This window comes from Molossus molossus, unplaced genomic scaffold (assembly GCF_014108415.1).
Source record: "Molossus molossus isolate mMolMol1 unplaced genomic scaffold, mMolMol1.p scaffold_m16_p_18, whole genome shotgun sequence".
In the NCBI taxonomy this organism is placed as follows: domain Eukaryota; kingdom Metazoa; phylum Chordata; class Mammalia; order Chiroptera; family Molossidae; genus Molossus; species Molossus molossus.
The window spans coordinates 15896557-15921970 of NW_023425353.1; the positions used below are offsets into that span (position 1 = coordinate 15896557).

General features: G+C 36.1%; 1 protein-coding gene across 31 annotated transcripts in view; it reads right to left on the minus strand.

The window, feature by feature from the left end:
* Positions 1-25414, minus strand: part of LOC118633232 (sarcolemma associated protein) — a 160739-nt gene that overhangs the window by 124767 nt on the left and 10558 nt on the right. The window contains exon 1 of one of the 31 annotated variants that reach the window (XM_036266975.1): positions 7674-7750. The exons of the other annotated variants lie outside the window; for them this stretch is intronic. The gene's annotated coding sequence lies outside the window, so the exon portion shown is untranslated. Of the gene's footprint in view, positions 1-7673; positions 7751-25414 lie in introns of those variants that run through there. 31 annotated transcript variants of the gene reach the window in all.

Consider the following 25414-nt stretch of genomic DNA (forward strand, 5'->3'; position numbering starts at 1 on the left):
AAATTGACAAAACCCTAGCTAGGCTCACTAAGGAAAAGAGAAAAGACTCATATAAACAAAATCAGAAATGAAAGAGAAGTCACCATAGACATCACAGATATACAAAAGATCATACTAGAATACTATAAAAGATTATATGCCACCAAATTCAACAACCTAGAAGAGGTGGATAAGTTCCTGGAAATATATAACCTTCCTAGACTAAATCGTAAAGAACTGAAAAATCTAAATAGACCAATCAGCAGTGAGGAAATTGAAACAACCATAAAAAACCTCCCATAGCCCTGGCCTGTTTGGCTCAGCAGTTAGAGCGTCGGCCCAGGAACCCAAGAGACCCGGGTTCAGTTCCTGCTAAGAGCATGTACCTCAGCTGCCGTTTGTCCCCGGCCCCGGTTGGAGTCGTGCAGGTGGCAACCACTCAATGTGTCTCTATCACACTGATGTTTCTATCTCTCTCTTCCTCCTTCTCTCCCTCCCATTCTATATCTCAAGATAAAATGCAAAAATGTCCTCGGGTGAGGATTTAAAAAAAAAACAAAACCTCCCATAAAATTAAAGTCCAGGACCACATGGCTTCACCAGTGAATTCTACCAAACATTCAAAGAAAATTTAAAACCTATCCTTCTCAAACTCTTCCAAAATATTGAAGAAGACGCAATACTTCCTAACACATTTCATGAGGCCAGTATAACCCTGATACCAAAAGCTGGCAAGGATAACCGCAAAAAAAGAAAACTACAGACCAATATCTTTCATGAATACAGATGCAAAAATCCTTAAAAAAAAAAAATACTTGAAAATCAAATACAACAGTACATTAAAAAAATAATAATACATCACGATCGAGTGGAGTTTATTCCAGGAGCACAAGGATGGTTCAACATATGCAAACCAATCAATGTAATACACCATATTAACAAAAAAAGGATAAAAATCATATGATCTTATCAAGAGATACAGAAAAAGCATGTGGTAAGATACAACATCCATTTATGTTTAAAACACTCAATAAAATAGTAATAGAAGGAAAGTACCTTAACATAATAAAGGCCATATATGATAAACTCTCAGCTAATATCACAGTCAATGGTGAAAAACTGAAAATTTTTCCTCTATGATCAGGAACAAGACAAAACAAAGATGTCCACTCTCACCACTCTTTTTTTTTTTTTTTTTTAATCCTCACCCGAGGACATTTTTCCATTTTTTGTTCAGGTAGAGTGGGAGGGAGAGAGAGGAACAGAGAGAGAGAGAGAAACATCGATGTGAAAGGAACACATCGAGTGGCTGCCACCCGCACAACCGACCAGGGCCGGGGACAAACTGCAACCGAGGTACGCGCCCTTAGCGGGAACCGAACCTGGGTCTCTCAGGACTGCAGGCCGACGCTCTAACCGCTAAGCCAAACCGGCCAGGGCTCACCACTCTTATTCAACATAGTTCTGGAAGTCTTAGCCAGAGCAATAAGGCAAGAGAAAGAAATAAAAGGCATCCAAATATAAAAGGAAGAAGTAAAACTGTCACTTTTTGCGGAGGACGTGATTCTGTATATAGAAAACCTTGAAGACTTCAAACAAAAAAACAGAAAACTATTAGAAACAATGAACAAATACTGCTAAGTTGCAGGATACAAAATCAGTGTACAAAAATCCACTGCCTTCCTGTATACTGACAATGAAACTTCAGAAAAAGAAATGGAAAATACAATTTCTTTTGCAGTTACAACCAAAAGAATAAAATACCTAGGCATTAACTTAAGAAAGAACATGAAAGGCCTATATACTGAAAACTACAAAGCATTATTAAAAGAGATTGAAAAAGCCCTGGCCAGTTTGGCTCAGCAGTTACAGTGTCAGCCTTCAAACCAAAGGGCTGTGGGTCCAATTCCCAGTCAAAGGCATGTACCTGGGTTTCGGATTTGATCCCAGGCCCCAGTCGGGGTCATCTGAGAGGCAACCAATTGATGTGTCTCTCTCACATCAATGTTTCTGTTTCGCTGTCTGCTCTGTCTCTTTCTCTCTCCCCCTCCCTCCCTTCCATTCTAAAAATCAATGGAAAAATATCTTTGGGTGAGGATTAACAAAATAATAATAATAAATTAAAAGTAAATAAAAATAAAACTCATTGAGTCAGACATTTAAGAATGGCGCTTTTCATGGTATGTAAAATTTATGTCAATAAAAATGCTACAAATGACTTAGAAATAGCAGTACTAGTACTAGAACTTAGGGTTTTTAAATTGTTGACAGTATTATGGATATTCCCCCATTTTTCCCCACTCCACTCAGCCCCCACCCCAGGCCTTCACCACTCTACTGTCTTTGTCCATGGGCTATGCATATATGGTCTTAGGTTAATCTATTCCTGTCCCCACCACACCTCCCTCCCCTCTGAAGTCTCTCAGTCTGTTCCACACATTCATATCTCTGAACCTATTTTGTTCATCAATTTCTTTTGTTCATTAGATTCCACATATAAGTGAAATGATATGGTATTTGTCTTTCTCTGACTGGCTTATTTCTCAGACTCAGGTTTCTTATTCATTATGCTTTCCTATCTCATATTGAGCTTTCTCCCCAATTTAGTCTTTTTAAAAAATGTTTTTCTGAGTATGAAATACTTATTGTTAAAGTCAAGAGAATTCAATAGAATACAGAAGAAATTAAAATCCCTCCTCCCAGTTTTCAAGGATAACTACTTTCAACATTTTAACATATTTCTTTAAAAAAATTTTTTTTTCTTTATTGATTTTAGAGAGAAAGATAGAAACATTGATGACAGACAACATCGATTGGCCACCTCCTGCATGCCCCCACTAGGGATCAGGCCCATAACCTGGACAATGTGCCCTGAACTGAACTGGTAACCTCTGCATGGTTTGATGCTCAACCACTAAGCCACACCGGCCGGGCATAACATATTTCTTTCTATGCATTGCAAGACCAATACTCCACTTTTCTGCCCAGTATTTTTAAGTATAAAGTATTTTAGAGACATACTTTATATATAGTTGCATATTTATTTGATATTTTTCACTTACATCATTATTTTCCCAATTTTCCCATTAAATAATTTTTGAAAATACGACCAAATGGCAAATGACACCTCATAAATTTCATTAATTTATTTAATAATAGGTCTACTGACTATATATGGTAGATTTCTTGGAATTAGTCTCTGCGATGAAATTGCTATACATACATCTTTAGGCACTATCTGATAATGTTCTTAGATTAAGTCCCTAGAAAGAGCATTACTGACTGAAAGGGTATAACAATATCTAACACTTGTGTGGTGCTTACTATTGCCAAACTATTCTAAGTGCTTTAGATACTAGCTTGTTTAATCCTTGCAATAACCCTGTGAGAGAGGAAATGAATGCCCAGAGAGAACAAGTGACTTGCCCAAGTTTGTACAACTAGAAAGTGTCACAGCCAGGATTCATATTCAGGTAGTCAGGCTCTAGGAGCCATGTTCTTTAATCACCATGATGAACTATTTTAATTCCATACTTTTTCAACCACATGATGCCGAGTCTACTAGAATTTTACTACAAATGTACAAAAATCACTGAGGAACCTGTGTTTTAGTAAGCATCCCAGGAGATTCTAAAGTTTGAAACCCACTATCCTGATCTAAAAATGTAAGAAGAGGCCCTGGCCGGTTTTGCTCAGGGGTTAGAGCGCCGGCCTGCGGTCCAGAGAGACCCAGGTTCGATTCCCACTAAGGGCGCGTACCTCGGTTGCAATTTGTCCCTGGCCCTGGTTGGTCGTGCGGGTTGCAGCCACTTGATGTGTCCCTTTCACATCGATGTTTCTCTCTCTCTCTCTCTCTCTCTCTTCCTCTCTCTCCTTCCCACTCTATCTGAACAAAAAATGGAAAAATGTCCTCAGGTGAGGATAAAAAAATTAAAAAAAAAAAAAGTAAAAAGAGGACATTTAATCAACCCTTCCCATAAAGACCTTGATAATTATATTGATGTTTTAAATATGGATGGGAGGGCCAAGTAAGAGAGTACTCAAAAACGGTTAAAGTGGCCCTGGATGGTTTGGCTCAGTGGTGAGAGCATCGGCCCGCGAACCAGAGAGACCCAGGTTCAGTTCCCGCTAAGGGCAAGTACCTCAGTTGCAGTTTGTCCCCAGTCTTGGATGGGGTTGTGTGGGTGGCAACCAGTCGATGTGTCTCTCTCACATCGATGTTTCTCTCTCTCTCTCCCTTCCTCTCTCCCTCCCACTCTATCTGAAGATAAATGCAAAAATGTCCTCAGTGAGGATAATAAAAAGAAAGAAAAAAAATAGTTAAAGTGAATCTTCGTGACCTTTGATTAGGCAATGGCTTTTTAGATATGACACCAAAAGCACAAGTGACAATATAAATTTAAAAATTTAAGATTAAAAATTATTGAAAATATAAAAAGTAGATAAATTGAGCTTTCTCAAAATTGAACTTCTAACACCATCATCACAGATATTATTTTATTACACTTATATGAGGCACCTAGAATAGGCAAACTTACAGAGCTAACAATTAGAAATAGCAGTTATCAGGGGCTGGGAAAGGAGAAGAAAGGGAGTTATTGTTTAATAGGCAAGAGTTTCTATTTGAAATGATGGAAAATTTCTGGATATGGATGAAGGTGATAGTTGTACAACACTGTGAATATATTTAAACATGTTAATGTCACTGAATTGTACACTTAAAATGGTAAATTCTGTTATATATATTTTACCATAATAATAATAGTAATAAGGCACAATTAAGACAATTACTGAATGGAAAAAAATATTTGCAAATTATTTACCTGATAAGGGAATAACATCCAGAATATACAATTCAATGACAAAAAGATAAAAAAACAAACCCTAATGGCAAGAAAGATGTGAACAGTTCTCAAAAACTATATACAATGGCTAATAAATACAAGAAAAGATGCTCAATATTATTAGTTATTAGGGAAATACAAATAAAAAAACACAGTGAAATACCACTTCATACTCACTAAATGACTACAATAAAATACAGGCAGAAGTATTGACCAGGAAATAGAGAAATTAAACCTTTATACATTTCTGGTGGGCATATGTAATAGTCCAACTACCTTGGAAAACGCTTTGGCAGTTCCTCAAAATGTTAACTACAAAGTTACAATATGATCCAGTGATTCTACTCCTAGGTATATTACCAAGAGAACTAAAAACACATGTCCACATAAAAACATGTAAATGTATGTTCTCAGTGGCATTAGCAGAAACCCAAATGTCTATCTACTGATGAATGGATAAATGAAATGTGGTATATTCCTATGATGGAATATTATTTGGCAATAAAAGGTATGAAGTACCGATACATGCTACAACATGGATAAACCTTGAAAACACTATGCTAAATTAAAGAAGGCAGACACAAAAGGCCACATTATATGATTCCACTTTTATGAAATATCAAGATAGACAAATCTGTAGACACAGAAAGTAGATTCATTAGTGGTTGCCAGGAGCTGGGAGAAGAGAAAATAGGGAGTGATTGTTAACAGGTACATTTCTTTCTGAGGCAATGAAAATGTTCTGGAATTGAACAGTGGTAACAGATACACAATTCTGTGAATATATTAAAAGCCACTGAAGTACACTCTTAAAAAACTAAAAACCAAAAATATGGTTAAGAAATTAATGATAATGACATAAATTCTGAAATAAAGCGTTTATAAAATTCTTTATGGAAACCATAGACAATGAAAACAAAGATGGAGATGTCAAAACTGTTGATAAATTAAGAACTAGGAAAGTACAGTGTCATGCAAACAAAAGTTTGAAAGGTTTTATTAAAATTCATACTGAGGAAGGTGGAAAAGTGAGTTTCCAAGCAGAGAGAAAACAAAAAAAGTAACTACTAAAACAAAATCATTCAATGACTCATCTAAGAGGTTCCCTAATGACTTTGAAATTTAACCAGAATACATTGAAGACATATGATAGTTTTGCTCTTGCAAAGCAAACCTGATGACCTGAACTATGTTGAATTCCCTGTCAATAAATGAGAAGCACTCCCATTTGTCCTAAATAGGCAGTGATGATGATGAAAGATTGTTGAATGTCAACTCCATGAGGGCAGGAACTTTGTTTGGTTTAACTTTGTTTTGCTTGACACACAGGAAATACTCAATAATAATGGCTAAATGAATCAAAAGTACTTTGAAATCTATAGAATACTGAGCATATGTCTTAGGAATTCACATCTAGGTTAGGGAATTCTACATATCTATAAATGGAATGTTAATGGGTGGAAAACCAGAGATCTCAAAGATCTAAATCTAGATTTTCAGGGAAGAAAAGAATTTCCCTCTAATACCACACTGACTGGAGGCAGATAAGCCAATATAATTTGCTCGTGGTTTTTATACGCACGCGCGTTTGTGTGTTTTTAAGTGAAATAGAGTTTATTAGTGAAACAGTGAGACAGAGCACAGGCTACTCCACAGACAGCAGCCCTTGCTGTTGTTCTTAAATGTTTAAACATATTCATAAATTTCCCTTATTTTTACATTGTTAGGATAATAAAAAATATAAATGAGCCCATTAAATTCTAAAGAGTTAACTATTTAAATGGTAAAAATAACCATATACACTTAGAATTCACCATGATCAAGTTAAAGGAACACAAAGTATAAAATATAAAATCCCCCTAAAGATATGATTTAAGTAAAATATAATAGACAAAATAAATATCTATAAGAAATATAAAACCTAACTCTTAAAATCTATTTAATCCTAACCAAACTTAGGACAATGAGCATAGAAGTAAGACAAAGTCCCACTTTATAGGAATTCAATCAGGATAACAGACAAGAAAAAACTACTATACAGTGATAAATGTCATGACAAAGATAAGGACAATTTCTAACAATGAGTGATTCAGCAAATTTACTTGTAAGTTTACATGGAGAATGAAAAAAAGACAAATTTTATTTTAAAGCATTACTCTGTGTGTGTGTGTGTGTGTGTGTGTGTGTGTGTGTAAAGTTTCTATACCTGTCACATAAATAGTAAAGTCAATACCAACAAAAGGCATATTATATTAAAATATCACCAACATTGCATTTAAATATTTAATCAACAAATTAATACAAAAGTTTGTTCTTTAAAGCATAGTACTCTATTGTTAGAATAATGACAGATGTCTGTAGTTAGTTCATTCTCACTCACTTTTCTTTTTAAACAAGATACCTGCAGGCAATGGACAAACAAAGCTATAGTTCAAGTGCAAACAATTCCCTTTGAACACACTAAAATGATAGCCCACAAAAATGTCCTGTTATAGTTGTCACATTTGAAAACTGTTTTAGATTTACCTCTATTGAGAAGTTTATTTGAATCTAAAATATCAAGCAAAACTTGAGATAGAATTTCTTGTTTTCCATTAAAGATAGATGTCTTTAAGTATGTCAAAATTTAGTAAAGGCCATAAATTGGCTCAAGTATGAGAGATCTCTATTTATTCACTAAAGTAACAATTTTGAAGTATTTAACCTGAGCAGATTTAGATGCCATCTAAAAACAATCAATTTTTGGAATTTTCTGTTGGTATAGGAGAGTTCATTTGATAGTTTTAAAAATTATATTGGCAATATTGAAATAAAATTTTAAATATTTAAAACTTAGAAAATTAATCATACCTTAACTTTTCTTACATTCTCAAGCTGTTTTTCAAAAACATGAGAAACTTACAATGTTTCAGGCATGTTATCTTAGCAGAGCCGGAATTACTATAAGGAAGTGACAATGCAGATTCTGGGTTTTGACATACATGCTTTACAATAAAAAACATTGTGCAAGTAAAAGCGTACTAAAGTTCAGAACTGCAACACATGCTAAATAAAATGGTACACTTTTTTTAAAGTAAAATTGCTGCTACATACTACTGGACCAAACTCATAAAAAGCCATTCCTCCAAAATTGCCTTCTTCCCCTAACCCCCAGCTCAAAATACATTTTTCCATCTTAGAACTCATAAAATATACTTTAAAATATATATATATCTCAGTACATCTTTTTTATCTTTATATTTATGGATATAACTCTCTGAAATAGAAAATATTATATATGACCTCTTTGCTTCAAAGCAACATGTTTTTCTATTAAATTTAGAATGAATTTTTAAGTATTTAAAATTAACTACTTAATTTCTAACTACCTAGTATATAAAACAGTTCCACATACATGACTTCACTTTACAAAGTATAAATTCAGAATTATTAATCTTACATGTTTAATTGAAAATTGGTATCTTCCTTTTTACTTAATATTGAAAGTACATTTTAATAATCACATATTCAGCACCTAACACAAAAACAAGAATGCAAAACTGGAAAACTATTATAAAGTTATAGAAATAGAAAATAAGTGACTGAAGTGAAAAATTAAGCAACAGAATTTGATAATCCACGAACTGGATATCTCTTACTGCAAAAATATTCAAATTTTACCATGATACTTCTTTTTTTTAAAAAAACCTTGGTTTATAAGTTGAAATAACCATTTTTTAATAGATAGGTGTTTGTCAGGATGGATATTAAAACATTAACCCTTTTGTAGGATATTACAGGATTTATGCTAAAAATTTAATTTTGGCCAAATGTAAAATATCTATCAATCATTCCTAGAATGAGCAGTCCTCAGAGTCTCCCATCCATATTCTTTGGACACACACACACACTTTGCAGAAGTACTTTTTTTTTAACTGACAGAAATGCAAAGAGAAATTCCTAGCTTTAAAAATTCAGAACATCAAAGAGTCCTTGGGAATATCATCAGTGGCTACTGAATGTCTCATTCTTGTAGAATTTCCAAGTTTTAACATTCCTATATCTTTTTGACATCTGTTACTCATGCCCTATTTGCACAAATTATATTTAACTCAATAAAATTTCAACTTATATTTTTTATTTTTTTAATCCTCACTCAAGGATATTTCCCCATTTTTATTTTCAGACAAAGGGGGAAGAGAGAGAGAGAGAGAAAGAAACATCGATGCGAGAGTGACACATTGACTGGTTGCCTCCTGCATAACCCTGACCAGGGCTGGGGACTGAATCACAACCAAAGTACGTGCCCTTGACTAGAATCGAACCTGCGACTCTGGTCCGTGGCTCTAACTGCTGAGCCAAATCAGCCAGGGCTCAACTTATATTTAAGTCTATTGAGAAATTAGTCGCTAACAGGGAGTGCCCTAACCTAAATTGCTTTTCTCATTCCACTTCTCCCCCACCCCACCCCACCTCATGCATGTGGGGAACCACCAGTCTCCTTACAACAATTAAAACTGGAGAAAAAAACAAATTATCATCATTGATGTATACCTACACATATCTTTTACGTGGAAGGAAATGCCCTTAATTACCCTCTGCATCCATTCAGTCAAACACTTTCAGAACTGTCACACTCACAGACTTCTTTTTTTTTTTAAGACATTTTATTGATTTTTAAAGAGAGAAGAAGGAAGAGGGAGAAATATCAATCAGCTGCCTCCTGCATACCCCCTACTGGGGATCAAGCCCACAACCTGGACATGTGCCCTGACCAGGAATCAAACCAGCAACCTTTCAGTGCATGGGATGTCACTCAATCAACTCAGCCACACCGGTCAGGGCACAGCCTTTTTAACCTGTTGATAGTGAGCTTCCATACACACCACCTCCACTGAAAAGCCCTCAAGCCACTAACGAGACTCTTACCTGTAAAACCCAAGGACAACTTTCAGTCCTTATAAGGTGACATTTGAATGCTACTAACAATTACCTTCTCAAAAACTCTCCCCTGCCTTGAATCTCACAAATCCAATCTTTCCTGGTCATCTTACTTCTCTAGCTGTTTTTCAAACTGTTTTCTTTTTCCCTGACAGCTGTTCAAATGTTGATCATCCCCAGGGTTCTTCCTCAGCCTCTACTTTTCTAGAGATGTACAAACTTCCCTGGGAGTGTATTTCCTACAGCCTTCACTACACTGGTTGATGACTCCCAAATCTGTGTCTCTCCATCCAGATGATTTGGTTGGACTCCAGAAATTTATTTCTCACAGGCTCTCTACTATATTACTCTACCAGGCCCCCTTGCCTCTAGGCACAAATTCCAATGTCTTCCACATTATCACCAAGACTGCTTTTCTAAAACTAAAGATCTAACCTTGTGATTCAATACTTAAAATCTGTTGGAACTCCTCATCACTGTTGTAAAGGAAAAAGCATCATGACATTAAAATCCTTCAAAACTTGATCCTAAATTACCTTTCTGCCTCATCTTCTCTTCTGCCCCTTCCCTCATATGATGTCACACAAAATAAAAGTTTCTCAAACAAGCCATCTATTTTTACTCCTTCATGCTATTACTCATGCTCTTTATTAGTGCTGCCTATAATGTACTTCTCTCTCATTTGCATGCTAAAATCCTGCTTTTTGTTTTCTTTTTAATAATATGTTTTTATTGATTTTTTTTTAATAGAGAAGAAGGGAGAGAGAGATAAAAACATTGATGTGAAAGAGAAATACTGATTGACTGCCTCCTGCACGCCCCTAACTGGAATAACCCTGGCCTGTGCCCTGACAGGGAATAAAACTGGGACCTCTCAGTCCACGGGACGACACTCAATTCAATGAGCAGCACTGGCCAGGGTTGCTCTTCTTTTAAAACCTGTTTCAGGCCCTGATTAGTTTGGCTCAGTAGTTAGAGCATCAGCCTGAGGACCAGAGTCTTGGGTTTGATTCCAGTCAAGGGCACATACCTCAGTTGCAGTTTGGTCCCCGGGCCTGGTCAGGGTCGTGCGGGAGCAACCGATCAATGTGTCTCTCTCACACTGGTGTTTCTCTCTCGCGCTCTCTTTCTCTCTCTCTTTCTTTCTCTACCTTTCCCTCCCATTCTATCTGAAAATAAATGGAAAAATATCCTCGGGTGAGGATTTAAAAAAAACAAACTTGTTTCAATTACCCAAAGAAGCCATTCTATCTATTCCTTCCTTCATCTCCTTATCAAATGATCATTCCATCCTCAACATTCCTACCATACTTTATTTGAATAACAACTCTCTTAGCAATTATTTCACTGTATTGTAATTATCTGTAGACATGTTCATTTATGCAGAATCCTTACAAGCAGAGATCATATCTTTTCATTTTTGTATCCCTCTCACTTAGCAAATATGCTACATAGCGGATGCTTAATAAAGAGATGCTCAAACCCTGGCCAGTTTGGCTCAGCAGTTGGAACGTTGGCCTGCAGACCAGAGAGTCCCGGGTTTGTTTCCCGCAAGGGGCGTGTAACAAAAAAAAAAAAAAAGAGAGAGAGATGCTCAATAAGCAAATGCTATATAATTTTGTCACTATTTTTTAAAAATATATTTTTATTAAAAGGAGAAACATCTGTAACAAAAATTAACTAATAAAAAATAAAAATAAATAAAATATATTTTTATTGATTTTTTTGTTTTTTAGAGAGAGAGGAAGGGAGGGAGAGTGATAGAAACATCCACGTGAGAGAGATAACATCAATCGGCTGCCCACCAGTGATCGAGCCCACAACCTTTGGTATGTGCCCTGACTGGGAATTGAACTAGAACCTCTCAGTCCATGGAACAAAATTCTATCCACTGAGCCACAATGGCCGGGCTATGTCACTATTTTAAATATCCTAATGTTTGGCCCTATGAACTAATTTATCCCAGTGTTTTATTTGAAAATATAATTAATGCAGATTCAGTCCATGACAAAGCAGATGAATAGGCAAAATAAAGTAGATTAAACAGATGTTTTTAAAAAAATACACTTATGATCCTGGTCGGTTTGGTTCAGCAGTTAGAATGTCAACCCTCAGACTAAAGGATCACAGGTTCAATTCCTGGTCAAAGGCACATACCTACCTGGGTTGCAAGTTTGATCCCCAACCCCAGTAAGGGTAGTGTGGGAGGTAACCAGTGTCTCTCTCACATTGATGTTTCTCTCTTTCTTTCTCTCTCTCTCTCTCTCTCTCTCCCCCTCCCTCCCTCCCACTCTGTCTAAGAATCAATGGAAAGATATGCTCAGGTGAAGATTAAACCCCTTGCAAAATTCACTTATGACTAAACCTCATAACTCAATGTCAGAGTTATTCACAAAAGATATTAGTTTATCAATTATATAGTCTTCTATCTCTCATAAGAACAACACTACTTCAAATTTTAATTCCTTTTTCTAAGATACAAACCACTTAACTTATGGATATTAGAATGCTCATAAAGAATTGGAAAACAACTTTATTTTTGCTAAAATGCATTCTTATTTGATAGCTCCCAAAGCTACATAATTTTCACTTTGAGTGGGAAAGACACTGAGTGTAATAGAATGTATGACTACGCAACTATTCCACTGCTTCTTCCTATATGAACATTAATTACACTTCCCTGCCCAACTGCAACATGCTTGGCCGAGTGACTTGCTTTGGCTAATAAAATGTGAGTGGAAGTGACTTGTGCCACTTCTAAGCAGAAGCTTTAACTGTAGTAATTCCAAGGCTCTGCATAGCACTTTTCCTTCTACTACCAGAACATGTCCCAGATAGAAACTGCTCCTTTAAGCTGAATTCCAGAAAGGAAAACAATTGTGGGTGGTGCTGCCACCTATCTAAACATACAACATGAGCAAGAGATAAATCTTTGTTACAAAACACTGAGGTCTTGGGGTTTTTTATTATCACAGTATAACTAGCATAAACTAATAGATTGAGTTAAATGTTCCTCCTCTATAATATCATAACATCCAGGCATATGTCACTATAAAAATATTATACTATACAGTTGCTCGTCGACTTACAATGTGATTAACGTCCCAATAAACCCATTATAAATCAAAATGCATTTAATACACTTACTGAACATCATGGCTTAGCTTAGCCTACCTTAAACATGCTCAGAACATTTACATTAGCCCACAGTAGGGCAAAATCATTTAGCACAATGAACACTGTAGATTATTGATTTATCATCATGATCACATGCCTGACTGGGAGCTGCAGTTTGCTGCCACTGCCCAGCATCACAAGAGTATTGTACTGAATATCACTAGCCCCAGAAAAGATCAAAATTCAAAATTCTAAGTATGGTTTCTACTGAATGCATATCATTTTTGCACCATCATAAAGTTGAAAAATCATATAGACCAAAAAGTTTTCCTGCCACACTTATCTCATATCAACCTCCACCTTACCTCACTCCCAGGTAACCACAGTTACTAGTTCCTTTTGTATCCCTCCAGATTTCTTTATGCATAAATAACAAATATAGTTTCCTATTTTCCCCCCTTTGCACCAAAGGTAGATTATTTTATATATATATATATATTCTCTCTCTCTATATATATATATATATATACATATATATATATATACTGTCCTGTTCCTTATTTTGTTACCTGACAATATAGTTCCTCATTCTTTTATAGACTTTCCAATGAACCAGAATATCGAAGTTAGCCTCTTTACTTTATAACTCACCTTATATTCCCTTACAATCATCCCAATAAAGACATACATAATGCAGATGCAATAAAAAAAATCTCTGGAGCCTGGACAGTGTGGCTCAGTGGTTGAGCGTTGACCCATGCACCAAGAGGTAACCAGTTTGATTCCTGGTCAAGGCACATGCTCAGGTTATGGGCCAAATCCCCAGTGGGGGGCATGCAGGAGGTGGCCAATCAATGTTCTCTCTTATAGATGTTTCTCTCTCTCTCTCTCTCCCTCTCCCTTCCTCTCTCTCTAAAATCAATAAAGAAAAAAAAATCTCTGGAATTTAAAAAAATTTTATTTGATATTTTTATTATAAAGAACTTACTGAAGTGTGGAATACCTACAAAGTGAACAAATCAAAAGTGTGCAGGTTGACAAACCACCCTAAGTAAACACAGGGTGCAACTACCATCCAAGTCAAATTATAAAATATTAATAACATATCATCTATGTCATTTTTGTAATATTTCATAATCTACTGGTATCTAGAAAATATGTTAGAAAATTAATGGTGTTGACTTCCTAAACTTTCATTTGGGATACAGTTTAAGGAATTGTTTCTTATATTCCATTTCAGATGGACTGACATTGTTATTTTCTTTTAAAATTTTAACTAAGTTGGCCTGGCTAGTTTGGCTTAGCGGTTAGAGCATTGGCCTTCAGATGGAAGAGTCATGGGTTCAATTCCCAGTCAAGGGCATGTACCTCAGTTGCAGATTCCATCCCTGGCCCTGGTGAGGCAACCAATCAATGTGTCTTTCTCACGACACATCGATGTTTCTCTCTCTCTCTCTCTTTCTCACCGGAGTCCTTCCCTCTCTCTCTCTCTCCCCCTCCCTCTCTGTCTAAAAAAAATCAATGGAAAAATATCCTTGAGTGAGGTTTATAAAAATAAATAAATAAATAAAATTTTAACTAAGTAGTTCATACATATAAAAACAAAAATAAATATAGGAATAAGAACTAAAGAATAATAAAACAAACATCCATGTACCTAACACCCAGCTTCAGAATCCCCCTAGCCCTCCCATCTGGGTAAGCAGTATGTTTAATAGTTAAGACTGCAGATTCTGGAGTCAGACTGCCTGGGTTTGATTAGAAGGTTTACCATGGATTAGCAGTGTGATTTGGGGAAGTTAAGGTTTTCTGAACTCTTACTTATAAGTTACTTTATTTATAAATGAGAATAATAATAGTGCCTGCTTCACAGCAAGTATTCATTTAAGTATGAAAATTAAATAAGTATATATTTGTATAGTATTTAACACTTTCCAGCATATATTATGCAAAATTTAGCTATTTTGATATTCACTCTCTGCTTTTCTCATAATGAAAGATGTTTACCATTCTATTACTATATATGTAGTAAAATAGATTTATGAATAAATTTGTACTTTTAAAATTTTATATTAATGTATCACAGTCTAAGTATTCCTTTACAACTTGCTCTTTTCATTTAACATTTTGGAGATTCATTTAACTAATAAATACAGCCGATGCTAATTCATGTTCATTCCTGTACAGTATTCCATGGTGTAAATTAACAGAAGTGTTTACATATTCCTGTCAATGGACAAATATCTGGATTATTTCCATTTTTTTGCTACCATGAAAAATGCTACTATTAAACATGCTTGAACATGTCTCCTAATGCTGATATAATAAAGTTTTTCTAGAGCATATACCTAAGTGAAGAACTACTGGGTTATTAGATATACAAAAGTTTAACAGTATAACAATGTCAAATTGTTTGCTAAAATAATTATATCATAGTATAACATGCCTTTATTTAGAAGAGACATCTTAAGTCAGTGATCTCAAGGTTTCAATTTATAAAACTAGAAAACAGAAGAGGAAATTAAACCCATAGTAAGCAGTAAGAAGAATATAATAAAGATAAGAATAGAAATCTATGAAAACAAAAAATAATAGACAAATCTATTAAAAATAACAATTCTTTAAATGACTAGTCAAACTGGTAAAGAAAAAAAGAGAAAAGCTACAAATTGCTAATATTAGATATGAGAGAGGTGACATCACTACAGATTCTATAGATAGTACAAGGATAACAAGGTAATGCTATGAATAATTTTATGCCAATAAATCCAACTTAAATAAAATAGACAAATTTCTTAAAAAGATACAAATTACCTAAGTTAACTGGAAAATAACTAATTAGCATGAAAAGCCCTTTATCTATCAAAGAAATTAAATTTACAGTTTAAACCTCACACACACACACACACACACACACACACACAAAATAAATAGATGAAATACAAACAGATTCAGATAGCTTCATTCGTAAATTCTAACAAGCATTTAAGACTAATCCTTCATGAACAGAGATGCAAAAATCCTTAACAAAATGTAAGCAAACCAAACCTAGCAATGTAATATAAAAGGATAACACAGTACAATCAAGTGGAATTTATCCCAGAAATGCAAAGTTGATTTAACATTCAAAAATCAATCAATGTAACTAATCTTATCAACAACAGAACATGAGAGCTCCTATTACTCTACAAGTATGTCACCCATACTTGATATTATCCAACATAGTGAATGAGTATAAATGACATCTCATGGTTTAAGTACAGTTCCCTAGTTATGTTGAACACATTGTTTACTGCCCATTCTTACTTCTGTTAAATTCTTATTTGTGTCTTTTGATCATTTTTAAGTTGTACTTCCTTTGCAAGTGATATATATTATAAATACATTCCCATAGTTTTTTTCTTCACTTTTTCATTCTATTAATTAAAAATTTATTTTAATATATCTAAATTTACCAATCTTTTACTTCAATGTGTGCTTTTTATGAATTACTTACTATACTTCCCATCACCAATTCTGTTAACTTCTGGGTTGCACTTCCCACATTCTCTTTTAGGTTTTTCTACCTTGAGCACATACTGTTCCCTTGGGCTGGAATGCCCTGCTCTTTTTTTATCGAGTTAGCAAAGCCCTACTCACTCTTCAAACAGCAGCTTCAAAACAACTTTCTCTGTGAAACCCTCTTCATTCCTTCCACATTTTCTGCCCCGAATATATCACTCCCTTAGCTCCTTGGAAACAATGATTCACAGATAGTTCTATTGTTGGACTTATTTGTAATGTAATTCTATTTTTCAGTACTATGTACCTACTGGACACTACACTACACTGTAAGCATGAGACACTCAGATACTTGTGAAAGACTAGGAATGCACAATGGTTCGAGTTTAAGTTCAATTATAATTTAAATGAACATTTTCTTCTGGTCAAACCACATCATTCATTCCAACAATATTTTATTGTACTTTATGTGCCTGCATACATGAAAGATTCACTAGTGAGTAAAAATTAATATCTTAAGCTATCCCAATTCAGACTGAGACTTTTAAACTGTATTTTTCCAACCATTTCTCAACTCCCACATTAAGATGTTGGCACTACAACTTGTCAATAATACCTAAATTGTGACTATTATCAAAATTTTCAAAAATTAGAAACACTCTCTCCATCTACTAAATTTGTTGAAATAAAAGTCTAACCAAGAGTAAGACAATTCACAATTGAAAGTAGTGATAAAAATTAAGCTAAAGGGCTCTGGTCAGTTTCGCTCAGCAGTTAGAGCATTGGCCTGTGGACTAATGCTCGATTCCCAGTCAAGGCCACATACCTGGGCTGCAGGTTCGATTGCCAGCCCCAGTCGGGGTCATGAGGGAGGCAACCAATCGATGTGTCTCTCTCACATCAATGTTTCTCTCTCTATCTCCCTCCCTTCCACTTTATCTAAAAAAATCAATGGCAAAATATCCTCAGGTGAGGATTAACAAAAAAAAATTTAACATCAAAAGCTGCTCTGTTAATCCTACCCCATTTGAACAATCAATCTACACTCTTCCACCTGCTACGCTCTAATCTACTTTCACTAAGCTATTACTCCATCTAACATTTCTTTGTTTATAAGAACTTTTTTGAGCTATAACTCACATACCATATGATTTACCAATTTAAAATGTACAATTCAGAATTGTGCAACCATTACCACAATCAGTTTTATACCATTTTCATCATCCCAAAAAGAAACTCGTATCCATTTAACAGTCACTCCCTATATTAGTCAGGATTCTCCAGAGAAACAGAACGTGTGTATTTATACAGAGAGAAAAAGAGAGACAGAGAGACAGAAAGACAGAGATTTTAAGGAATTGGCTGACATGACTGTGGGGACCGTCAAATCTGAAATCTGCAGGATAGGCCATCAGTCTAGAGACACAGAGAAAAGTTGCTGTTGTAGTCTTGAGTATGATGGCTCTCTGGATTCCTTCTTCAGGGGAACCTCAGTCTTTTCTCTGAAGGCCTTCAGCTAATTGCATGAGGCCCACCACATTCTGGAGGGTAATCTACTCAAAATATACTGATTTACACAGACAACAGTGTGGGGAAGGCAAGAGGGAGGTAGGAGTGGGGAGGAGGGGGTCAAGGGGAAAAAGGGGGTGAACATCTGCAATACTTTCAACAATAAAGATTTTTAAAATCTACTGACTTAAATGTTAATCACATTTAAAAATACCTTCACAGCAACATCTGGACTGGTATTTGGCCAAAAATGGAACACCATGGCCTAGCCAAGTTGACATATAAAATTAACCATCACTCCCTGTTAACTCCCAGTCCCTGGCAGCCACTAGTCTACTTTCTGACTATTGATTTGTCTATCCCACACATTTTATATAAACAAAATTATACCATATGGAGCCTTACATGTCTGGTTTTTTTCACTTAGGATAGCATTTTCAAGGTTCAGCCATGTTGTAGCCTACATCAGTACTTCATTTCTTTTTATTGCCAAATAATATTCCATTATATGGTATACCACATTTTATTTATCCATTCATCAGTCAGTGGACATTTGGGTTCTTTCAACTTTTTTTTTTTTTTTTACTACTATGAATAAAACTGCTATGAACATTCATACAAGTTTTTGTGTGGACATATGTTTTGATTTCTCTTCAGTTTATTATAGCTAGAAGTAAAATTATTGGGTTATATGGTAATGATATAATATTCCTTTTCACTATGCAAACTTGAAAAATTCAAAACTACAAATTTTGTTTATTCTAGAAGCATAACTACCATACCTATACTTATAACGTACATGATCTTATTCCTTATCCATGAATTTTTGAAAATGGAAAGAACCTTGTAACTAGCATCTAATAATACAATTAGTATTTCTATAAACAGTTAAAAAAAACAAATATTGTCACTTTTTCTAAATTATATTTGTGTGTGTGTGTGTGTGTGTGTGTGTGTGTGTTCCACTTAAAACACAAACGCTAGCCCTGGCCAGTTTAGCTCAGTGGTGAGAGCGTCAGCCTGCAGTACAGAGAGACCCGAGTTCGGTTCGCGCTAGGGGCGCGTACCTTGGTTGCAGTTTGTCCCTGGCCCTGGTTGGGTTGTGCAGGTAGTGGCCACTCGATGTGTCCCTTTCACGTCAATGTTTCTCTCTCTCTCGCTCCCTTCCACTCTATCTGAACAAAAAAAGGAAAAATGTCCTCAGGTGAGGATAAAAAAGAAAGAAAACAAAACACAAACTCCATACATAATAAACTCAGAAATTACCCAATGAAAGCCCTGGCTGGGCCCGGCTGGTGTGACTCAGTGGTTTAGCATCGACCCATGCACCAAGAGGTTGCCAGTATGATTCCTGGTCAGGGCACATGCCCAGGATCTGAGCCCAGTCCCCAGTGGGGGGCATGTAGGAGGCTGCCAATCGATGTTCTCTCTCATAAATGTTTCTATCTCTCTCTTCCTCTCCTTTCCTCTCTCTCTAAAAATCAATAAACAAACAAACAAACAAAAAGAAAGCCCTGGCCGGTTTGGCTCAGCGGTTAGGTTATTGACCTGTGGACCAAAAGTCGTGGGTTTGATTTCGGTCAAGGGCATCTCAGTTGCAGTTTGGTCCCCAGCCCTGATCGAGTCACACAGGAGGCAACCAGTAGATGTGTCTTTCTCACATTGATATTTTTCTTTCTCTCTCTCTCTCTCTCTCTCTCTCTCCCTTCCTCCCTTCCACTCGATCTGAAAATAAATGGAAAAATATCCCGGGGTGAGGATTAAAAAAAAAGAAATCACCCAATGAAAGAAAAAAGTACCTTTTTAAGTATATTATAGTATCTGAACGGTGATACTCTAATATACTGGGTGGGGCAAAAGTAAGTTTACAGTGGTGAGTACGCAAACATTTTATTCTTGTATTATTATTAATTAACATTTGTATTATTTTCCATATAAACAACTATAAACCTACTTTTGCCCTACCCTGTATTTATATGTAAAGAGTTGTTTTTATTCAACTTATAAAATGTTAAGTGATGAATAAATACTTTTTGAGGAACTGATCTTCAACTAAAACTAAACAGATTTCCTACCAAAATATCTCAGTGTTAAGAGACAATAATTTATTTCAATGCATTTTTTCTTTTGCTCTATTGTTAACTAACAGATTGGTGATGAGACTAATGATGAAGAGAGCTGAGGTAGCACGCAATAGAGGTCAGGAGTGTGTGTTCTGCAATCAAATGGTTCAAATACTGACTCCACTACTATTTGTGCTTCATCCATAAACTGAAGATAATAATGCCACCTACTTCAAAAGTTTGCTGTGAGAATTAATTGAGATAAAGCACATAAATCTTAGCACATAACCTACTAAGTGCTCAATAAATAATAGTAATTAATTTTACAACAATCTGGAATCTGGTCAGATCAGAGAGCATATGAACACATTTCAGAATAGCTTACCAAAATTCACTTGATGTTATCATACAAAAAGCAAATTTTGAATTATGATCTAATCACTTATGAAAAAAAGTAATGACAACAAAAAACTGTTTCCTTACCTACATACCCGAGTAGGTAAATGTACAGAAAAAGTTCTGAAAATCACATACCAAACTAATAACAACTGTTACTTCTGGAGGAAAGTAAGAGAGGATGGGAGGTACTTATATGAAGGAGGACATATATGGATTCATTATACTTCCCTATTGTTTGAATTTTTATGATAATGTATTCCTGTTATTCGTATAAAGTAAAAAATACGAAATATCAGCTTAAGCCCAGGCCAGTGTGGCTTAGCAGTGAGAGCACTGGTTCTCAGACTGAAGGGTCTCGGGTTCGATTTCCAGTCAAGGGCATATACCTGGGTTGAAGGTTTGATACCCGGCCCCAGTTGGGGTCGTGTGGGAGGCAGACAATCGATGGATCTCTCTCACTGACATTTCCCCCCCCTTCCATTCTTTATTATTATTATTTTTTTAATCCTCACCCGAGGGTATTTTTCCACTGATTTTCAGATAGAGTGGGAGGAAGGGAGGAAGAGAGAGAGAGAGAGAGAGAGAAAGACAGACAGACAAACATCGATATGAGAGAGACATATCGATTGGTTGCCTCCCATATGACCCCAACCGGGGCCAGAGACTGAACCACAAACAAGCTATGTGCCCTTGACTGGAATCGAATCCGTGACTCTTTGGTCTGTGGGCCGACACTCTAACCGCTGAGCCAAACTAGCCAGGGTCCTTCCATTCTGTCTTAAAAAGAAAAATCAATGAAAAAAATATCCTTGGTGAGGATTAACCAAAAAATAAAAATAAAAAACAAATAGCTTGAAAGTTCATATTGGAAATTCATTTCTGCTTCCCTCAACTAGAATTAAGTCAGTAGTTAAAAATGTAGATAAAACTATAAGCCTGAAAGTATTGAAAAATCTTAATATAATAAATAAGAAAACAAAGTTTCTTATGTCTTTAAATTAAAATCTAACCCAAAATGTATATTTGACAAAGGATATAGTATGAATCACCAAAAGTTTTCATGTGTTTAAAGTACCTATATAAATTTTACTTTTTAAATTTACAACTATCTATTCTCTTAAAAGGATAAAAAATTTACATGGCAAATACGTTTTTTAAAGCTGTTTCATTCATTTGCATGAACACCCAAATCCAAATCAGTTGTCTCAATGCAAGTCTCAGAAAAAAATGTATTTATTGCTAGGAGTAGTAGAAATATCTTTTAAAAATGCTAGTTAACCCAAAGAAATAATTAACTCAGGTTCTCTCAGTCTTTGAAAGTCTGTCATATGACAAGCATTTCAGTTATGCATCCCAAAAATAATAGCTTAAATTGCCTTTCAAGAGAGCAAAAGACAGAATTTCAGTACAGTAATTGTTCAGTCCATAATAAGATAGTTAAGAATAAACGTCTAGCAGTTGGCTTTTATTTCAAGAAAAATCTAGATTCTGGTTCCAAATCCCATAGTTCGTAATAGGTGACCTTGTACAAATTACCTCTAAACATCAAACTCTTTTTGGATAAAAGAGAGCCAGTCTGTAGCTGCTCTACCTACCTAAGAGTGTTACACAGATCAAGTGAAATAAGAAAGCACTCTGGATATTATAAAATCCTTAGAAATATTATTTCACATGGAAATAGAGACATAGGTAATAGCTCAAAATTAATATCACCAACTAGATTATCTATGATTGCAAAACACTTAGCAAACTGTCTTGCACAATGCAAGTTCTCAATAAGTAATGATTTATATAAAGATTACTTATTGGTAATCGAGTCCATAATCTCAAATTAAGAACTAACTCGAATGAACTTTTGCTCTTTGACCCTCCTCAGGGTTTGGAGAAATACAAACTGCTCTATTGTTCACATTTCACTCAGCGAAACATTTATGTAGTGCCTATTTCCTTGTTCTCAAGAGCTCACATCTGGCAGGCAACAGTACATATTTGCATCATAGTTATTTTGTTGTGTGTATCCCATAATGATATTATCTACAAAGTTCTGTGGAAGTATAGAGGAAGACCCAATCAATTCTTCAGTTAGCAGGAGTCAGGGAAGGTTTAATATTGAAACTGGGCCTTATGGGATGAAGGGAAAGATCATTCTGGAAGATGAGACAAAACAGCAAAAAAGGTACTTGTTCTAGGAACAGTCTACACTGTTACATAGCTACTGCACAGAGTTTGGGGTAAAAAGGAAAAAAAGAGTAATAGACGATGGAACTAAAAAAGAGGAAATGAGAATCAGATTTTGAAGGAGTTCACATTATTTTGCTAAAAATGAATGGGGCAACAAGCAAAATAAATTATTAATCCTCACCTGAGGACATGCTAAGAAAGACGGAGAGAAAGGTAGAGAGAAAAACATCAATGCAAGAGAGAAACACTGATCGGTTGCCTTCCATATGTGTCCCAACTAGGTATTGAACCCACAACCCAGGAATGTGCCCTGATAGGGAATCCAACCGGCGACCCTTGGGTGCACGAGATAATACTCAACCAACTGAACCATACCGACTGTGCTCAACTAAAATTTTTTTATTTTTCAATTAAAGTTGACATACATGACCTGGCCGGTTTGGCTCAGTGGTTGGAGTGTCAGCCTGTGGACCAGAGAGTCCTGGGTTCAATTCCCGCTAAGGTCATGTACCAAAAAAAAAATAAATAAATAAATAAATAAATAAAATAAAGTTGACATACATTTTTTTAAAAATCCTCATTCTAGAATATTTTTCCATTTATCTTCAGATAGAATGTGAGGGGGGTGGAGAGAAAGAGAGAGAGAAAAACGTTGACATGCAAGAGACACATGGATTGGTTGCTTCCACTCAAACCATGGCCGGGATTGAACCGCAACCGAAATACATGCCCTTGACCAGAATCAAGCCCAAGACTCTTTGTTCCACAGGCAATGCTCTAACTGCTGAGCCAAACAGGCCAGGGCTGACATACGATATTATATTAGTTTGTGTACACCCCAGCAATTAGACATTATATAACTTACTAAATGATCATCCTGATATATCTCGAACCCATCTGACACCATACATAGTTATTAGAATATACTGACTATATTTCCTAGACTGTACTTTGCATCCCCATGGCTATTCTGTAACACCAATTTGTACTTAATCCCTTCACCTTTTCACCCATTTCCCCCAACCCCCCAGTCAAAATGTTCTCTGCATCCATGAGTCTGTTTCTGTCTGCTTCGTTGTATTTTGTTTTTTAGATTCAATTGTTGATAGATATGTATTTACTGCCATTTTATTGTCCATATTTTTTTTCTTTTTTTTTGTTTGTTTTCTACTTCTTGAAGACCCTTTAACATTTCATGTAATACTGGTTTTGTGGTGATGAACTCCTTTAGCTTTTGCTTGTCTGGGAAGCTCTTTATATGTCCTTTGAGTTAAATGATAGCTTTGCTAGGTAGAGTCATCTTGACTGTAAGTCTTTACTTTTCTTCACTTTGAATATTTCTTGCCAATCCCTTCTGGTTTGCAATGTTTCTGTTGAGAAATCAGCTGACAGTCTTAAGGGAGTTCCCTTGTAAGTAACTAACTGCTTTCCTCTTGCTACTTTTAAGATTCTCTCTTTGTCTTTTGACCTTTTGAATTTTAATTATAATGTGTCTTTGTGTGGGCCTCTTTTGGGTTCATCTTGTTTGGGACTCTCTGTGCTTCCTGGACTTGTATGTCTATTTCCTTCACCAAGTTAGGGAAATTTTCTGTCATTATTTTTTCAAATAGGCTTTCCGTTTCTTTTTCTCTCTCTTCACCTTCCGGCACCCCCATGATCCAAATGTTGGTATACCTGAAGTTGTCCCAGAGGCTCCTTACACTATCTTCACTTTTTTGGATCCTTTTCCTTTTTGCTGTTCTGATTGGGTGGCTTTTGCTTCCTTATATTCCAAATGGTTGATCTGATTCTCAACTTCATCAACTTTACTACTGATTCCCTGTAAATCGTTCTTTATTTCAGTCAGTGTATCCTTCATTTCTTCCTTTCTTTCTTTGTTAATTCTCACCCAAGGATATTTTTTCCATTGACTTTTAGAGAAAGTGGGAGGGGGAGAGGGAATGGGAGAAGGAGGAGTCAGAGAGAGCAGGGGAGCAGGGAGAGGCAGGGAGAGAGAGAGAGAGAGAGAGAGAGAGAGAGAGAGAGAGAAATATTCATGTGAGAGAACATCAATTGGTTGCCTCCTGCCTGTGCCCTGACTGGGGCCAGGGATAGAACCTATAATGCAAGTATATGCCTTTGACTGGGAATAGAATGCATGACACTTTGGTGCACAGGCCAATGCTCTAACCACTGTGCAACATTGGTCAGGGCTCTATCCTTCATTTCTGACTGATCCTTCTATATTGTTTCCATGTCCTTTGTTATGCTGTTCAAGTTTTCACTAAGTGCATTGAGCATCCTCATAACCGGTGTTTTGAACTCTGCATCTAGCAGATTCCTTGTCACCATTTTGTTGAGTTCTTTTTTCTTGAGTTTTGTTCTTTTCTTTCATTTGGGAATGTTTCTGTATCTCCTCATTTTGGCAGCCTCTCTGTGTTTGTTTCTCTGTATTAGGTAGAGCTGTTACATCTCTGGGGCTTGGTAGAGTGGCCTAATGTAGTAAGTGTCCTGTAGGATAGAGTGGCACAGCCTCCTTAATCACCCAAGCTGGGCACTCCATGAGTACCCCCACTGTGTGGGCTATGTACACTCTCGTGTTGTAGCTGAGCCTTAATTGCTGTTGGTACATCAATGGGAGGGATTTACCCCAGGCTGATCAGCTGTAAGAGCTGGCTGTGACCACTGTGGAGAACCAGCTGTGTAGGGGCGCACCCCACAGAGAACTTATTTCAGTGGGGCTCTGGTAACTTGAGTGTGTCGTTTGTGGATGCAGTGGGGTGTTGCTTCGAGGTGGTCTGAAGCTCTGGGGCCTCCTGGGAGATGCAGGCCACGGTCAGCTGCCACCTGTGTTCTGCCTGGGGCCCTTCCAGTATGAGCTACAAAGCAATCTGCAGGTGGTTGCTACTTGTGCTGGGCTTG